The sequence below is a fragment of the Megalobrama amblycephala genome, linkage group LG3, assembly GCF_018812025.1.
Source record: "Megalobrama amblycephala isolate DHTTF-2021 linkage group LG3, ASM1881202v1, whole genome shotgun sequence".
Taxonomy (NCBI): domain Eukaryota; kingdom Metazoa; phylum Chordata; class Actinopteri; order Cypriniformes; family Xenocyprididae; genus Megalobrama; species Megalobrama amblycephala.
The window spans coordinates 42,365,857-42,386,226 of record NC_063046.1 but is presented as its reverse complement, the minus strand read 5'-3'; the positions used below and the strand labels follow the sequence as shown (position 1 = coordinate 42,386,226).

Below are 20,370 nucleotides of genomic sequence, written 5' to 3'. Positions count from 1 at the left end.
GAGAGAAAGAGAGAGAGAGAGAGAGAGAGAGAGGGGGGGGGGGGGGGCTCTCTATTATAAAAAAAAAAAAAAAAAAAAAAAAAAAAAAAGGTACAACTCAATGTCTGGAAGATCAGACAGACAAATCTTAAGAACTACAAACTCAAAACACTTGTGCAATGTTCTAAAGATGCAATCAGATAAAAGCTTTTGTCATTTCAAAGCAAATATACAACATGCATCATGAACAGTCCTTAGATGTGCCATCTCAGATGGAGATAGTTGCTGCTGTAAACGTACAGTACCTATTAAGCTCAAGTACCCATTAAGCACACTACCATCTTTGAGCTCAGATTATAAAAAGAAAAAAAGAATGCATTATCCTACTTGATGTCTTAACCAATTGATGCATTTGTTACTACATACCTCCTGTAATTTCAAGAAAATCAGACCATTGCACACTGAGATATGTGTATCCATGTGTTCACACTGTCTGGTGGCCATTTTGAAAGCTATCTGAAAACTTTCACCAAAAGTGGAGCCCCTTAAATGTGCATTTTTAAGGTGGTTAAGCCTTTTTGGGGGTAGTTATAACTACTTACTGCAAAAGAGATTAGACTTTTAAGAGATTAGACTTTTGCATATTATAACCTGGAACCTGCATGTGGAAAATGATTACAGTTAGATCCAAAATAAAGTTTTAGCAACATAGCGCAGATGCTACAGAACATAGTTGGCTTACTAGCTGTATAAGATTGTTTGCTACACTAATATATTACATTACAGGCATTACTGGCTTGTACTTTTAAATCCATAATATTATAAATTTACAGTTTATTGATGGTTGTGGTTTTACACTGCTGCAATTTTTAAAGACTTCAAAGGGTGCGCTACTATGAAAATCACACACCTTCAGTGTGACATCAATAAGAAAAAGTATAATTTCATAGATAGTCAATAATAGTTGTTCATATTAAAATATGTATAAACTTAATACATTACCTAGATTATTTATTTAGCAAAATCTTGTCCTTTAAATTGTAATATTTATTCATTAAAAATTGTTGCTGCTCCAGTTAAGCTCAGTGTGCTCTCTTTAAGCTCATCCACATTGAACGTCTATGTAAATACTTCATAAACAGACTTTAAATATTAACTGGTGGTTGTCACTTTAAGTTAATCTTTATAAAATGATTAACAACTTATTTTCACAGCCTTAAAGGGTTAGTTCACCCAAAAATAAAAATGACCCCATGATTTACTCACCAATCAAGCTATCATAGGTGTATAAGACTATCTTCCTTCAGACGAATACAATCGGAGTTATATTAACATTTTTGGCGTTAAATAGTGTCTCTTCCAAGCTTTATAATGACAGTAAACAGAGAATGAGATTTTGAAGCCCAAAAAAGTGCAACCATCCATAATAAAAGATATCCACACGACTCCAGGGGGTTAATAAAGGCCTTCTGAAGCGAAGTGATGCATTCGTGTAAGAAAAATATCCACATTTAAAACTTTAAAAAACTAAAATAACTAGCTTCCGCCAGACGGTCGTACACATCGATTTACGGCGAAAGAGTGAACTTGACGCATGACGTAATGATGAACGCAGAAGCGCAGAGGATAGAGCAAAACAAAACAAAATGCCTTGTTGCTTGATTTTAGTGTTGTTGTTTTTTTTGTGATTGACTCTGTACCTTCAAATAAAACATTTTTCAATTCTTTAAAAAGGTTGTTTAAAATAATCAAGAATTAACATGTTGTGAGCTTATTGGCAACAAGGGTGTGCTTAAAGGGTACAAAAATATACCCAATAAGCACAGCCAGACTTTTTGCATTTAATGATGTACATCTTAAATGAAATGCTTTTGTCATTTAAAATAAAATTAAATATTAAATATTATTGTGTGAGAGATTAATATTTTATTTTAACATAACTTCTTGTACTAAAACCAATATCCTGTGCACTAAAATGTCTCAGTGTAGATTTTGGTGCAGCTTAATGAGTACGTTTACCCTACAGCTGGCCATTTATAACCATACAAACAAAAACAGTGGGTTTTGGTTATATGTTTTCACAGTTGAAGATCATTGACTCTGCCAGTATCATCTTCGCATTGCATTTTTGTGGTATTTCATATGTGAGCTTTGTACATCTCACAGCATGTGGACTAACTTCTTGTGAACCATAAACCAGCCAGCATCCACCCCCAACCTTAACCCTGACCTCCAGAGAAAACGGCAGTTGCCCCAAAAATGTTCCTGATAATTTACTCACCCCCATGTCATCTAAGATGTCCATGTCCTTCTTTCTTCATTCGAAAAGAAATTAAGGTTCTTGATGAAAACATTCCAGGATTATTCTCCTTATAGTGGACTTCAATGGCCTCCAAATGGTTGAAAGTCAAAATTACAGATTCAGTGCAGCTTTAAAGGGCTTTAAACGATACCAAACGAGGAATAAGGGTCGTATCTAGTGAAACGTTCGATCATTTTCGAAAAAAAAAAAAAAGTAAATGTATTTGCTTTATATAAACAAATGATCGCCTTCCAAGTGGTTCCACCAAAACCGCACTTTCGTATTCTTTAAAAAGCTTTCGCTGTATGTCCTACGCCTTCCCTATTCAACTTACGGAACGAACACAGCGCCAGTTCCATTTTTTCCATAAGTAGAATATAGAAGGCATAGGACAATACTCAAGCACTGTAAAAGGTTTTGCCACTAACTCAACTGACTGACTTCTCTTCTGTATGATTTCAATCTCTTCAGATCTTACTGTACCTGATTTATGAGCTTCTACAACTTTTTACCTCCTAACTGAACTCCTTTCTACAAACTGATCATAGAAATAAAAACAGTATAAATAAAAATGGTAACACTTTACAATAAGGTCTCATTTATTAACATTTATTAACCAACATCAACTAACAATGAGCAATATATGTGCTACAGTATTTATTAATCTTTGTTTATGTTAGTTAATAAAAATAGTCATTCATTGTTAGTTCATGATAGTTCACAGTGCATTAACTAATGTTAACAAATGAAACCTTATTGTTTGTGCTTAAGATTAAGAGACAACTGTTATTCATTTTTATGGTAACACTTTACAATAAGTGCAACCATAATCACACTCTCTCAATATTCAAAGTGCAAATAAGATACAATTTTTCTTTGACACAGAGCTAAGAGATGGTTACAACTACACTGCACAGCCTAAAATAGCTTTCATATTGAGAGATATTTGCATTCATTAGGGAGCCGCTTTCAAAATGCCGGGTATTGACATCGCGTTTGAATGCGCCCTTGCGTTTACTTTCACTTTCAGCGATCGCGCGTAACTCTGTAAATATGGAGCGGCGGTGACCGTTATCCAACTGAATTAAATGTTTTTTATTTAAATACAAAGCAAAACGACAGTGGAGGCGTAATGTAAACGTAGCGGTGGCATATTCTTTCCTAATCATCCTAACACTCTGTCATGTTTATTCTGAGATAACACCCGGCTGGATGTACATTATCCCACTTATTACACGGCTACTTGCCACACAAGTAAATAATTAATACGAAATATTGATCCGAGTCGAAATATTTTATTAGCTCTTTAAAAGCAAAGCTTCCGCGGAGAGAGCAGTTGCTAGCGCGGCAAGTTCAAACTGGACAGACATTTAAGGGATACGGTACAGTCACACCACTTATTAAACGACATTTCGCCACATAAATAATTATGGGGATAAGAGATATTGATCAGAGATGAAACCTGTTTGTTAGTGTACAAAACAATAGTCACAAAAAGGCAGCAGCTGTGCTTGTATGAAATAAGAGAGAGTGAGTCTATGATATTGGATGACATAATTGTAACATAAGTGACATAACTGTACACAAAATATTGATTTGACTGACTTTTAATATTTTATTAGCTCACCAAAGTGCAGTTCATTATTAGTTCATGTTAACTAATGTAGTTAACTAATGTTAATAAATGAACATTTATTGCATAAACATTAAAATAATAACATTAACAATGATGGCTTGATTTTAAATAAACTACAAATATTGGTTGACCTGCATGATGTTATCTACTGACAAGTTCAAATAAAGCTGACAAAAAAGTTTTATAAAATAATAAACCTTACATTTTAGCCTTTATATCATTTTTATGAAAAGTATGATAACTTATAGATAGAGCCATTTCCCTATTAACCCCATAAACAAGGTAGCTGTGCTCTCATAATTATGCAACTTAAACAGTAAAAAATTTCCTCCAGTGTGAGAAAACAAACTGTTACCTTATTTACCAATAAAAATGAAAATAGAACGAGGTGTAATTATTCATGAAGAAGGTTTAATGATGAAATGCATGATTCAAACTGCACTCTAGAAACATTTAAAACCGATAAGCTTTTCCAAATCAATTCAACATTTCCAGCATTCGCTAAAGGATTTGATAAGTCTAGCAAATAAGAACCGAGGTGGCAAGCGCATCCCAAAAGGTCATGGGTTCAAATCCCCTGCCGCTCATCTAACTAATCCCCCATGGTCCAAAACATCCCAAGAGCCAGACAGCTCTGCTCCGTGTGCAACAGATGAGCCAAGCACGAGATTGAATTATTGTGCGAGATGTAACAATCAGCGCAGAGCTCTTTGGCCCTTACTAACACCTGCCGTGTTTATGGGCTCGGGCAGATGGCACAACCTCTGGGGTAGCGCTGAAGGGAGATAAATGAAAGCGATCAAGAGGTGTGTGTGTGTGTGTGTGTGTGTGTGTGTGTGTGTGTGTGTGTGTGTGTGTGTGTGTGTGTGTGTGTGTGTGTGTGTGTGTGTGTGTGTGGATCAAAGAATAAAAGGATGGGAACATTACGTCCACAAACATGAACATGAGTGCAGACGGTGCTGCTTCATAACACATAAGCAGTCGTATTATACATAATCAGGACCTAAAACTGACTTTTTGCCACACCTACCAATGGCCAGAAGAAAACCTGCCATAAATATTTTTTACCAGCTATAAATTAATCCTTATTAAAATTACAAATGTTATTCAGTCTGGAGCAGTTCATGTTTCTTTTGTTCTTTGAATAACATTAAAAACACAAAGACAGACAGCAGCAGGATTATTAGGCTGCTGTCTTTTTAAGAGCTAACGCAAGGATCCAATATACTGTTACACAAACGTTTTACTCATCAACTATTTACGTTCAGTTAAGACATACCTCACTATGTTTACAAGGATACTTGCCAAGATGGGAATTTTGACAATTTTGTTTGAATACGTCGCAAGACGTGAAAGACAGCTCAATTCAGCTGTCTGAGACAACGGCTTTCTGGGTACATGTTTCGGATGTTTGCGCACTGAAAACCGAGTATCCTTTTGTGTCTTCTTGAGTTTGAATATTTAAATTGGCAAGACTTAAACTTTCGTGATGATGCAGCACTTGCCTGTCAGCTGTCCCAAGCATCATTCACGTTTGTTTACGTTCATGTTCTCACAACATTGCATTGTTAGCATTCATAAAAATGTTACCAGCTAACTGGCGATTAACACCGATTTTTACTCTCATTTGGCACTTGGCGAGTGTTCATTTTAGGCCCTGTACATAATGCATTATTTTATTACTGAGGCAATAAAAACTCAGTGCTCAAGGAGGCGATCGAGTTTCCTTCAAATTTGAATCCGGTTGCACATTATAGTGCTATAAAGCATTTACATTCATATATATGCCTTGTTTGGGTTATTAAAGTGCGTTCTGGGACTAAAAGAAATGCACAGTTTTGATAAAGTAAACTTACAAAGAGTTTTTGCAAGGTAGCTACATGGAGTTTGAGTTGTTAAAGAGCTAATAATTATATAAAATGAAAATAAAATAAACAGTGATATAGCTTAGTGCGATTATCAAGTCAAAGGCTGTGATTTAAATAACTATATAGTGTGATGCGCTGCGTGTTTCAGAGTGAGGCGCAGCACCGTGTTCATGTGAATAGCTTGTGATATGGCATTTTCAGCATCTCAGAGTAGCTCGGTTTACAGTAAATGCAGCAAAACTTGGGAATTTGTTAGGTTCGAAGTTTACAGCATTTCACCAGTATTCCAAAAAAAAAAAAAAAAAAAAAAAAAAAAAAAAAGGAAGAGTGAGGCTTTGAACGTTTGAAAGTGGAGAATTTAAAATATTAGTTTAACTGGTGTAAAATAAAATTATAATAACTCATTTATTTTATAATAAAATTGTAAATTACAACTGTAATAGTATAGACAACAGTCTTTTTTTTTTTATATAGAATTATTACTTTAATAATTATCAATTTTAGTGCTTGGGTCCTAAAAACAAGTTTGAGTCCTCTTTAATGTCTAGCTACAAAGCCAAAATAAAATATTTTTTTTGTTTTTTTAATGGTGTTTTATCTATTTACTTGCATGACATGTGACCATTAAGCGACATCAGAGAACCGCAAATGTGAATGTGTCGTTAAATTATTATTCAATAATTATTCATCTCAGGGTGTAGATATTTTATGTCTAAGACAAAAAATGTTCGGAATTATGTTTCTTTTTCTTCTTTTTTTTTTTGTTAATACTCGCATTTTGGAATTGTGTGTAGTGTGAAGCATTTGTTGAGTGCTACATAAACACAGATGAATAGAATAAGGCAGCATGATTCAGGAAGAAAAACTGACAGCAGCATCACTGATGAAAGAGGCTTCAGCGGGGTTTAACGCGAGCTGTCGCTGCACCGTTACTGATATCCACTTACACTCCTGCTGTCTGAGCACCAAAAGACACCCTCCACTCACTCGCGGGGGGTTAAACCATGAGGCTTTGTGTCTGTGTGTGCATGTTTATGTGGTTATTGGATCTGTTGCTGGAAAGAAGCATCTGTAATAGACTGACAGTCAAGCTCCTTTCTGAAGAGCTTTTAATTAATCCTTTAGTAGCCCCTGGGCAACCCGGCCATCCACCGCAAGTCTAGGAATAAGAGAAAAATTAAACAACGAAAAAAAAAAAAAAAAAAAAAAGTGTTGATGGTTTGTACGCAGTGACATACTACACACTAGTTCTGCACAGTACTGCACCGTTTCATATGCACTAAATACCTGGAAAACCTACGATATTAGCGAGAATAAAAATCTGCATTATACTAATATTTTGAGTGAAATCCCTTAATTTAAAGCGCTCAACTTGACCTTTCAGTGTTAAAAAAAGACCCTAAAAATAGATCTGCAAATGTCAACATCTTTGACTCATGTAATCAGACCACCAGAAGGAAGGACATTTTTACACATAATTTGACAATAATAATAATAATAATAATAATAATAATAATAATAAAAAATTGACAATACAATATTTCTACAATATTACTATTATTAGTACTCATTATACCAAGTCAAACCGAATAACACCGTCTTCTGTAGAGCTGTTTATAACTGAATTTCACAATTGATGAACTTTACACAGATAATGAACTGAATCAACATTGAACCGACTCAAGCCAAATAATGACATTATTGTGTTTTTAGAGCTGCTTTACAGCAGAATTTAACTGATTGCATCGTTGATCATTATTTTCCTGTTTATCCTGTTTGTCCTTGAGAAAACAAGCAGTGACTGTACAGATTCCCTTCTCCATTCACAGAGACGACAGGATAAAAAAAAAAAAAAAAAAAAAAAAACCTGCTTTGAAATGCAATATCACAGAGACCACAACAGTGGCTAATTTCACTCTATTGTAACTCCGAGGTCAAAGTGGAGCCGTTTGATACGACAACAGAAGTTTTTCAATGACATAAGAAATGAAATATTAAACCTTCAAAAGGCTCCACCAAGGTTTTCTTAATCTGCATATCAAAACAGGTTTGTCTATGTTTCACCAAAAAAACAGAAAGTGTTGAAAAGGTTCATGGGAAAGTAATTTGCACAAGTTTCGAATGGATCAAAGAATTCAAACTTCAATGTATTCTGTAAACTAATTAATTAATGGTGTTTGCTAAGGCACAACATTAATTGTGTATGACGTGCACAACAGGGTGATCTATTGGAATCAATTGCGAGTGGATTCACTGGTGAAAAGCAATATTTGTGTTGCAGTTAATGTAAATCATTCTAAAATCCCCCAATAATAATGGACCATTTGACATTGCAATATTTACATTGCATGCTAACAGTGACTAACAATAAAAAAAAAAAATCTGCAAGTTTACATGCATTTCCCAGGTTAAATATATTGCTGAGTAAAAATACTTTGCCATTCAGAAATTTGGGGTAGTTGAGTTTATATGTTTGAAAGAGGTCTCTTTTGCTCACTAATGCTGCATTTATTAGCTCAAAACTACATGATCCTTCAGAAATCATTTTAATATGCTGATTTGCTGCTCAAGAAACATTTCTGATTACTATCAATAATGAACACAGTTGTGCTGCTTCATATTTTTGTGGAAACCTTAAAAGGAATATGTAAGGCACAATATTTTTGGATTAAAATATCCAAAAACCACCAGAACAATATTTTGTTGACTGGTGTACTTACATTATCCCAAATGTTTCCAAAAATGTTTAAATCCAGAGAAATAAGCAATTTTAACCAGGACCGTGTCCATGCATCACCTATCAATGACATCATACCCGTGTTACCCTCGGTTCCCATTTTTATTTTTAAGAAACCATGGAAACACCAAAGACGCTTTAATATATTGTGTTTTATTAGACAGATGAGCAACTGTTTAAATACATTAATCGACAAAAACAGTAAATCTTATTGTTTAAATCTCGTTTCTTTGATTTACACTGAGTACCATGATTTACCATGCCTAATATCGATCTAGCTTACTGCGGTGTGCAACACGTGTCTCATAGTAGCAGCCGAGCGAATGCAGAGTAGCACTATAACAGCTTTCAACACACAAATGTTTCTAATATGATAAAACAGCGCTGCTTTACCCCACATACACTTGACCGGAAGAAGCGGAAGTGGTGACTGCGGCATAATAAAAGTTCTGCTGCTCTCGAGGCGTGTCACGTTCGTCTCTCATTATCAATCGCTCCAGCTCTGCTTCATACTACAGTAACGTTAATATTCTCATCCATGAACATGATTTCTGAGTCCCATCCCGATTCTTTTCCACTGGCTAGACGTAAAGACAAGACCTCCCATGATTTTGCAAAATCAAGGAGTCATCAAGCTACGCCTTTGTTTTGAATAAGCAACCCCTAGCGGTGATTTTTTTTTTTTTTTTTTTTTCAGGATTCTTTGAACAGAAAGCTCAAAAGAACATTTATTTGAAATAGAAATATTTTGTAACTGTCATTTGATCAATTTAATGCATCCAAAAAAAAAAAAATAAAACAAAAAAAAAAAATAAATAAATAAATAAATAATACTGACCCCAAACTTTTTAATGGTAGTGTATTATATTGTAAAACCACAAAACTTAGTCTTGGAAAAACAAACAAAAAACAACAACAACAACAACAACAACAACCACCAGTTTCTGTCTGATTTTGAATTCATATCTTTTTCCCCCCTTCAGTTTTAACAGCAAACATATGATTAACCTTTATTTCCACTGAGAGAAGTAACGCTGTAGGAGGATATTAATATGTAGCTAAAGCAAAATGGACATTAATAGCCAAGTGGAAGAAAAGGAGGATGCGACACAGATGAAAAGAAACAAGAAATGCAGCAAGTGCCTCAGAGGAGGGAAATTAACACAAGGGTCACGGAAAAGGTTGCGACCAGGGAAACCAAAGGGGATGCAGAGAGAAGATGGCAGGTTTTAATGAGTGCAGTAAATTAGTCAGACAAACAGGCAGGCACACGTATACACGCTTTCATTTTTCTCTGGGGCAGCAAAAAACCCACCCGTAAATATTTAATCACAGGCGATCTAATCAGATTCCCACTTTAAATGCCAACGCATACCAGCATAGAAACAGAAGAGTGGATGCCACATAGACCCGTCTCCACATCTCACTTTACCTTCTCAAGTGCCACATGCAAGAATAAATAGGAGAACCGCAGCCTTGACATCACTTAGACTGTAACGGCCTCACAATACATGACATTCACAACACTTTTGATTGGCCTGATGTTTATAAAGTTATAAAGATCACAATCTATCCCATAAACACAATGTTTTATTAGAGAGTCATTCATTGTACTTTGACCCATCAGAGATTGGCACCCAACTGAAGGGCCTATCAATAATTTAAGAGAATCATGTAATAGATCGCAGCTGAAAACACATTCTCCTATTGACTTTCAGGGAGAGTGGCGATCAGATGCAGCAACTAGTCTCACAACAAAGCTGTTTCAAGATATATTACTGCAGTAATGTGATACTCAAGCACCAAGATTTTAATTATATTTGGTCTAACCAAGTTAACCAATCAAGTAAGCAAACTTTAAAGGGGGGGTATCACACACAGTTTCTGCCAATCTCATGCTAAACTTAAGTACCTATAGAGTAGCATAGCATCCTTCATATCGCCAAAAAGTCTAGTTTTATCATATTTATAAAAGATACATACGCTGTACCAAGTCTTTCTGAAAACAGCCGAGCGCCTGGAGGCGTGTGAGCGGAGATAGAGTGATGAGCACGTGCAGCTTTTGCGTAGAGATCGTCTGCAAGCTATCAATGGTCAGCTAAATTTAAACACACAATACACCATCACATTATCCATGGATAACTTTTGAATCACTATAATGAATATAGCGTATAGTGAATGATGAATAATGAATTTATGAATTCACTACATTCGAGTTGTTTACATTATATGCACTTAGGCGCCTATTGCCAACAAAACAGACATTTGAAGCAGTTTTACTCACCACCTGCGCCTCTGACTCATGAACGGGATCATTATCGCTCCATCTTTTAGTTTCAAACAATCTGTAAATCCAGCGTGGAACTGGGCCTTGTTTATGAAACCATAAGAGCCGATCCTGAGGGCTCGAGCAGCCACGGAAAAACACGAGATATTCTCCATTCGTTTTAACCAATAAAAAAGTGATTGAAACTATCAGTTTCTATGGTTATTTTAATAACAAATATCGAGAGCGCATCAATTTAATGCTTGAGCACAAATCTCTTAGCTCCACTGGGTTCTTTGCGAAGCAAGGTTATCTTTCCCTCACAACCAAAAACACGCTTCTTTGGTGATACTGTTGATTTTGTGGTCTAAAAACAAAGTGACAAATCTTTCTCAAGCAATTCCTGTGCATCGCTGCTGATGACTTCCGTAAAGCCAAACGAAGCGCGTTGATGGGCGAGCGCTCTTCCGGGAGAAGTGCCCATACAAGGATTCCGACCATTCTGAGGTCACACAGGCACATACTTGAAAAAAAAAAAAAAAACTTGAAGTTTGTGAAGATTTGGAAGAGTATTTTTTTGGCAAAGAAATACTCCGTGTTTTGAAACTTTGGCCATGTTTAGCATGAGAATCCAACTCTTTAACAGTGTAAATAAGTCAGAATGCATGAAATAGCATTAAACACCCCCTTTAAGCAAATTTAAATTTGAATAAACCAGTAAAGGTCAACAAAACTGCTAACCTTTAGGGCTGGGTATCGATTCAGATGTTCCAGATCGATTCGATTTCGATTCACAAGCTCTCAAATCGATTAGATTTCGATTCTTGATTCGATTCTCGATTCAATTCTCGATTCAATTTTCAATTCTTGATTCAATTTTCTATACTCGATTCTCGATTCAACTCAATGAATATAGATTTAATACAAATACTATATTTAGAAAAAAGAACAGTGAACATAAGTTTACAAGTGGGTAATAAAAAGAAATTAAGAGCCACAAACCTGTATATTTAACTTTTATTTTAGGTACACTTGGGTACATTAAAACAGAACCCATCTCTAATTTTTAAATGCATACAATTATGTTAAATTCACTATATTTCACTATATGTAACATCTGGGTGATGTCTCATCAAATGGTTCCGCAGATTTGTAGTATTACTACAGCATTTCACCTCTGCATTACAAATCACGCAAATAGCTTTGTTCTTGTCCACAACACTATCGTCATCGTGCTTGCGAAATCTAAAATGCTTCCATACCTCTGACTTTTTATGTGAAGGTGGCATCAACATTGACAAAGCACCTGAAACCGCCATTTAAGCACTGAATGAATGAATGACAGGTTCGCCTCTCGCTCCTTGGTGACATCGTGCAAGGCAAATAAGAGGGTGACATCTAGTGGAGAAGACTCGTAATTAGATTAACGTTAATCTTACGTTCAATGTTTGCGGAAATAAATATGGAAAAAAAATCGTTTCGTGGCCTTTGAGAATCGATTTTGAATCGACCACATTTTAAAAAACGATTAATCGAAAAATCGATTTTTTTTACCCAGCCCTACTAACCTTACTGTTAATGTTTGACACTATTAAACACCCCAACTGCCATGTTCATTAAACGTTAAGGGATAGATCACACAAAAATTAATATTGTGTCATTTACTCACCCTCAAGTTGTTCCAAACCTGTATGAATTTCTTTCTTCTGTTAAACACAAAAGAAGATATTTTAAAGAATATTGGTAACCAGACAGTTGACGGCACCCATTGACTTCCATAGTATGTTTTTCCTACTATGGAAAAGTCAATGGGTGCCGTCGACTGTGTGGTCGGTTACCAACATTCTTCAAAATATTTTTTGATTTAGATTTTTTGATTGATCTTTTGTCGTTGCAAGGGGTGCAGGCAAGGTTATTGTTTTTGACTGAAGATTATAAGAGCACTAGGGGTGAAACGGTTCTCCGTAAAAAAAAACCATATACCGTTCTGCACACTCGGTTCGGCACGCGCTTGCACTGCGGTTCATATCATATCTGACGACGCATACACATCTAATAATATGGTTTGTAGAAAATAAAACAGACAGAGTTAGGCTAATATACGTTTCTGCCGATGGATACGCATTCTGGCTTCCCTTAAACTTTATTCAATGCGAGTGCCGTATGCTTTATATGACCAGTCATTTACACCAGTCATAACCCAGGTGTTGATAGCGCACGAGCGCAGGTGAGACCTGAACAGCACACGTCGCTATCTGTGTTTAAACTAAACTCATTTAAGCTTTGCCAATTTTAACATTCGAGTGCAAGTCGCGAAAGAACTTGCGCGCGCGTTGTGAGAAGATTTGTGCACTCATCCGAAGCGCGCAAATATTGAGGTCTCTTTCAAGTCTTGTGCTTGAACAGACAAATTCACACAAAATTGTCAACATGCCGGTCTTGGCGAATATCCTAGCAAGCATAGTAGGTTATGTCTTAAGTGAACTTATACACTCGAGAAAGAACGCAAAGACAGCAACCCTTGCATTCTTGCTGTCTGAATGTGTTTTTAATGCTAACCAAACCAAAGACAATGAAATCACTCATTGCACATGACTGAATAGTAAATTAATGATTAATCTTTATTTAACTTATACAGTGAAGATTACATGCAGTGTTGTTTTACATTTTATTAGCTACTTTATTCAAATTCTGTACCTGAAACTGTACATGAAAAACCTGGAAAGCTTTATTTATTTTGTATTTTTGCTTTACCGTAGGCCTATTTTCTGTGCCGTTTGATTATTTGTTCTCATTTTCTTTATTTTTATTTGACAGTAGTAATTTTTTACCTGAACATAGAACATAAACCGAACCGTGAGTAATCTGAACCATTGCACCCCTACAGAGCACGTTTTTGAAAGAAAAAAGAAAAATGTGTGCACAGATAAATTATTCCTATAATAACCATTGCAACTTTACATGAAAATAGGAATAGTCCATTTTGATTTAAACAATGGCCAACATTTGTTTATTTTATTATGGTGGCCCAAACTGGTCAATATAACATGTACTTTGTAAAACTGAAAGCTCCACAATTTTCACCAGGCAATTCTTGTTAACACTTTACAATAAGGTTCATTAGTTAAACATTAGTTAATGTATTAACTAACCATGAACAATACATTTGTTACTGTATTTACTAATCTTTGTTAATGTTAGTTAATGAAAATACAGTTGTTCATTGTTTGCTCATGTTAGTGCATTAAGATTTTAATAATGTATTATTAAATGTTGAAAGTGCAGTTCATTATTAGTTTATGTAGCTAACTAATGTTAAATAATGAACCTTATTGTAAAGTGTTACCAGATTTTTTTGTGCATTAGCCTAACCAATGAGAGATGGGAGAAGTATTTTCTTTTTTTAAAACAGTTTTAAAAAGGTCATTAATTAATTCCATTTGGTGCCGCATAAATTACTCACTGCTGATGAAAATAATGTTTTGGGTTCAGACTGGCATTCATCTAACATGCACAAAGATCTGGGCTGGTATCTTACGTTTGCTGACAGATATGAGATTCCAATCCGGCTTGAGCAAGACCTGTGAAAACCAGTTTACTTTTAAGGCTGTGTCAATGTCCCTTAATGTGTATTAAGCATTACTGGATTCAAATCAATTTAAAATATCAATTCTTTCTTTCCAGGCTAGATTACATTCTTAAACTCTGAAATGATAAAACTCTTGAATTTAAAAACAGAACATCTTAATTGCAATTATAGAGTGGGGGAAACAAGTCTGCAATTAAGACATTTTCAAATTCAAGCTTTTGCAATTTCCTGTTAATTTCCAGATTTTATAATTTTACTAATGCACCTTTATATTTCCTGTTTCACCAGATGACGTTGAGCCTTATTATCTGCCATGCTAAAAACTATTAATCATTTTCTAAATGGGGTAAACTAGGAACAGCAGAACAAACAAAAAGAGATAACGTGAAGCAGACTACATCATCTCATACCACAGAAGCCTGATGTAGCCTAATTTAAATTGCAGATCACAGGTCCATTTCGCACTTGACAGGTTTGTTTATATTAAATGAAAATAAAAACCCAAGCAGTTGCATCCAGCATCCATAGGAGGACAGCAGAGCAAAATTTGAACAAAATTAAATGCTTGTAAAGTTCACTGTATAAGCCAGTTAAGCTGTCCATTAAATCATAACACCTCTATACTTTAAATCGTTTAAAAACTTTCTGAACATAAGAGACACAAGCTTTCACAACACACTGCGTAAGCCCTTTTGATTTCTTTAAGACATTTCAAAGCTAAATGAACATTTTCAAGCTTATTTCACGTTAAAACTGGAGCAAACATCATTAAATTAATTCAAATCAACTACCAGATGTCAAATAGATGATGAATGAATGAATGAATCCGACTGTTGTTTCACTGCTCAGACACTGTAGATCCTCACAGGTGAATTTGTCACTTAAAACCTGATTTATAGCATGCAGTCCTGAAATCAATATCCATAAATCAGTTTTCATCATCATTATGAATCAGAAAGGTGAATGAGGGGACGCCGATGCATTTGATTTCTGCTGCAAACTCACCACAGGCATGAGAACAGAACAACGTAAATACATCAAAAACAGCCCATGATCGTATTAAGGATGTGATACGAGACAGGTGTGCTGTCAATCCAGGCCAATGAAAGCGATAAAGCAGGTTGTATTCTCACCCACCTTTGTCATCTCACGCTCCCGCGACTAAATGGATAGATGCAGTGTTTGATCCGCACAGTCAAACAATGCGTCCGAACCGCTTTAAACTCGCTCGTCCGCTGTTATTCAAGCTCAGAATAAACGGACGTGAACCGCAAGAGACGCCGAGGTGTTCGGTAGGTCATCTCAGCGTTGATATCGGCGCGTCGGTTGCCGCTGTCTGTCATCAGCGTTTCACGCGACTGCACCGCGCCGCCTCTCTCGCGCCAGCGTACCACGACGCACGCGCGTGGAAGGTGCACGAATGAAGAGGCGGAGAGAGTCGACAATTAACTTTGTGGCTGATTAATTGAGAAGATAAATGCAATTTGTACCAACCACGAAGATATATTTTGCATTGGGCTATTTCAATAAAACCCCTTTGCCTCAATGACAAATTAATAATTTAGACGTTTTCCTTTGAATATTTCTGGTCATTTGTACTTCTGAGAGAAATTTACCATCAGTCCATGCGGCAACACATTCCCGGTGTTAAAGGAATAGCCACGCAAAAAAAAAAAAAAAATAGCATGTTTTATCATCTTTTAGCTGCTCACGCTCTTGTCATTGCGAAAACGTCTCCACATGTTTTCTTTTGTTTGTGAACACGAACGGAAATGTTTGATATATGATTTGAAAAAAAGCGCTATTAAAGTGGTGCGCAATAATTCAAGTCATCTGAATCGTACCATACAATATCCTAGTGTGAGAAACAAGGGAAAAATGTATTCCAAGTAAAGAGGCACTCGCGCTCATGGAATTCCAAATGACAAAATGATTTAGCTTCTTAGTCTAGTTAGGCTAGTAGTCATAGGGGAAGTTCCTCAAATATCATAAACATTTATATCATTGACGTTGTTCCTCATATTTTACCAGTAAGATGCCTAAAGCATAGGCAGGGGGGTGAACCAACTCTAGGGTAAGGCTAGATGCGATTCCTCCATGAGAACACATAACGTAGAGAAGAGTCTATCATCAAATAGTTTCGTGTCTACACATCCCAACATAAATGCAAAAAAAAAAAAAAAAAATGTGATCTTCAAATTCTGAATGAATTAGGCCTATATTATGGAAGGCCGTTTCCACCACTAAATAAAAAAAATAAAAATAGTAATTCTGACCTTAAAAAAAAAAAAAAGTCAGAATTTTGACTATATGGCGCAATATATATATATATATATATATATATATATATATATATATATATATATATATATATATATATATATATATATATATATATATATATATATATATATATATATATATATATATATATATATATATAAAAAAAAATTCTATCTCGCAATTCTAACTTAACTTGCAAATGTAAGAAAAAAAGTCTGTCACTCATCTTAATTCATTGCAGTCTCACAAAGTTCTGCTAATCGATTAAGCTGACTACAATTAATATCTTATTTGGCCGACATAATATACTTTTTTGTTAAAAGTTACATTATAACGAGAGGATTTGAGTGTGCAGATCAAAAGTATAACACAACATGAGCAGATCTATATTAAATGCCTCAATTAACACTTTTCATTTAATTTTCATTTCACTTTATTACTAGATTTAGTTTAAATGTGCAGATGCATTTTTGGCCAAGCCCCCTCTAATTTTTTACCCATTGCAAAGGGAAGGCTAAACCTTCCCCAGCCTTACACACGCTCCGCCCATGGCCTTATAATTTTCAGCTGCAGAATGTTGTTTGATGACAGTTGCTGAGTTTTTTTTTTTAGAAGGCCATTTATTTTATTTTATTAGGCTAGCCTATTATTATAATTATTATTATTAATTTGTTTTTATTTCCTGCTGAAAAAATACACATATTATCATATTAACTCCGTGAGGTTAATAAAGGCCTTCTGAAGTGATGCATTTGTGTAAAAAAATAAATAAATAAATAAAAATAAAAAAAAGTTATGAAGTAAAGTATCTAGCTTCCGCCAGATCGCCTTCTGTATTCAACTTACGAAGAAAGTGTAAAACTCTCGCAGTTCAAAAAGCTTACATCCATCGCCTTCCCTATTCAACTTATGGAAAAAGCTTAACTGACACAATGCCAGTTTACACTTCATAACTTGAATATGGAAGGCAGTTTGGCAGAAGCAAGATATTTTACTTGTGTACTTGTTAAATATGGATTTTTCTTACACAAACCCTTCACTTCAGAAGGCCTTTATTAACCCCCTGGAGCCATGTGGAGTATGTTTATGATGGATGGATGTGGATGGAAGCACTTTCTTCAGCTCATACTCGTTGATCCCTATCACTGCCATTATAAAGTTTTAATGTGTCAGGATATTTATTAATATATCGCCAATTGTGTTAATCAGAAAGAAGAAAGTTATACACCTAGGATGGCCTGAGGGTGAGTAAATCTTGGGGTAATTTTCATTTGAAAGTGAACTAATCCTTTAAGCAAGTCCTAAAATGCATGTTTGAGGTGTTTTAACTTAAAGAAACATGTACTCACACATCTTAAAATATGTCAGTGCCATTGTTTTGTCTCAAGATGCACACCAGTAATGTGTGCACCAGCTTTTACGTCCGACTCAAAAAGAACTGATTGAGCCGGTTCAACCAACTGTCGAAGTTTGCCGAGGATTATAGTGGACTCAAAAAGAACCAAAGGAGCCGGTTCAGTTGTCCAAGATTACCAAGGAGTCTGATGAGTGAGTTGATGCTACCATGCAAGCCTGAGGCACGTACTGGAAATATGCTTATGACGACTACTGTTATTAAATAACATTTTATTAAAACCTGCAAAAACATTTGTTGAGAAATGTAAATACATTTTTTTTTTTTTTTGGTTTATTTTACAAGCAGATTATATTTTAAGTTGTTAAGTGAAATCAATGAGTTTATACTTTAGACATGTAGAACATATCTGCGTTTATGCATGAATATGTGTGTTGTAGTTGCGAATCTTATCCAAGACTAATCAATATTGGTCAGTCGTATCCGACATAAAGAATCCGAGATCCAATGGTTCACACAAATAATTTTACTTGAATGTTTAAATATGCGTTGACACAAATCAGTTTATTTGAACGTTTCATCGATATAACAAGACACCAAAAATGCACAGTGGCATCATAGCACGGTGACATCAGGAACCTATGAATCGGCTTTTTTAACGGGTTCATTGTGCCAAACTGTCCGAAAATAACCGGTTCGCGGAAACGAAAGGGACTTTGCATCACTATGTTGTAACAATAGTCCACTGTATAGGCAAGTTGCCCAACCCAAATGCAGTTTTATTTACAACAAACAAACATAATACAAAATAAAGGCTTGGCCTGACAGAAAACACAAAACTCACCCACAGTGGTTACAGGGACAATGCATGACAAGGGACAGTGCAAACATGGAGGCTTAAAAACACAAGGACTAAATCACAAACAACGAACACCTGTGCACAATGAACCAATAGGTGTGTTCGACATCGGCTGCGGCCGGATGCAACCAATCGTCGAGGGTAGACGTGTGCAGGCGGGGAGGGGCTGAAACGGAGACGTGAAGTCGGACACTTTCTGCTTCCCGTAGTGACGCTCACGCTGCGCTTGCATACTTTATCACAGCTGAAGTGAAATAAATGCAATATTTGACTAACACAGCGATCTTTCAAAAATACATTTTCATTCAATACTTTATGTACTGCTTACAGTGTATTTTTACAAGAATAAAGTTCAACATAAGCATATATTTAAATACCAATGTAGCGGGGTCTACGCTTTTTATCAGTTTTGTTTTGATAAACACGACACAATATAACTTTGTGACTACATGAAAAGAGCTTTAACCTTTTCGTTGTCATGCGGTGAAACCGGCCAATCATGAAACAGCTGTGTCGTCATCAGAACTCGTGCAGCTCCTCTTGAGAAACTGCGCTGGCTAACTCAGGCGGCTGATCTCGAATCGCTCTCGCGGTACTTTGAAATCATACGTCACAGTCACATGCCTTCAGCGCCAGCTCAAGTCGGACAAAAGTACTAACCGGAATGCACTGCTTCAAGTCAGACGCCGATCGGTCTGCGCAGCGCCACATGAGCTCGAACACACCTAATAATAACACAACACATGAGACTAGGGAAGCACATGACATGATCATATGAGGACATGGGAATCTCATGACATGGGAGTACGTTCAGCCCTGACAAAACGTTGCAAAACATTTTTTAAATGGAAACGGTGGTGCATTGAACACCCTGTTCTGATGACGCAAGAGTTCTTCCATTCTTTGTGTTCTTTTTGAAGAATTGATATGCTATATTTTTACTATAAAACTCTTACGACAAACATGTCTTCTAATATCTTCAATTGTTGCAAATACTGAGCTGCAGCGGACACATTTGTAAACGACTTTACTTGGACCCATTGTGCGAGCTGTTTCTTTAATACCGTGTGGTTTATAAACAAGAGAAAACATATCTCAAACCCCATTGCACACCGTTTCCAGGAAACACGTCATTCAACCCGGAAACCGTAGCAAAATGTTCCGCACCGGTTTGAGCTTGAATGTGCCCCAGGAACATAACATAAACAAGGGAAACGCATGATAAACCAGAAACATGACTAAATAAAGACATGAAACATAAACATGAACACAAAACTATATATGATGTGTGTTTACTTCACATGCCCTGAAGAAATTATTAAAGTTTTTTAATTTAGTTGGTTAAAATTCTGGTTTTTGTTCATAGGAGAATCCTGAGGTGAAGCACCTCTTTACCTTGACATTCACAATCATAAATAAATATGAATAAATTTAATCTGTTCCATTATCAATCGATAGAAGCATTTTTGCCACTCTGGATTTTACTATTGTAATTAG

The 20,370-nt window shown here is 35.8% G+C and overlaps 1 protein-coding gene across 1 annotated transcript in view; it reads right to left on the bottom strand.

Annotated features, from left to right (window-relative positions):
* Positions 1-16,086, bottom strand: part of gal3st3 (galactose-3-O-sulfotransferase 3) — a 37,252-nt gene extending 21,166 nt beyond the window's left edge. Inside the window, exon 1 of the mRNA XM_048185516.1 lies at positions 15,515-16,086. The gene's annotated coding sequence lies outside the window, so the exon portion shown is untranslated. The remainder of the gene's footprint in view (positions 1-15,514) is intronic.
* Between the last annotated feature and the right edge of the window lie 4,284 nt (positions 16,087-20,370).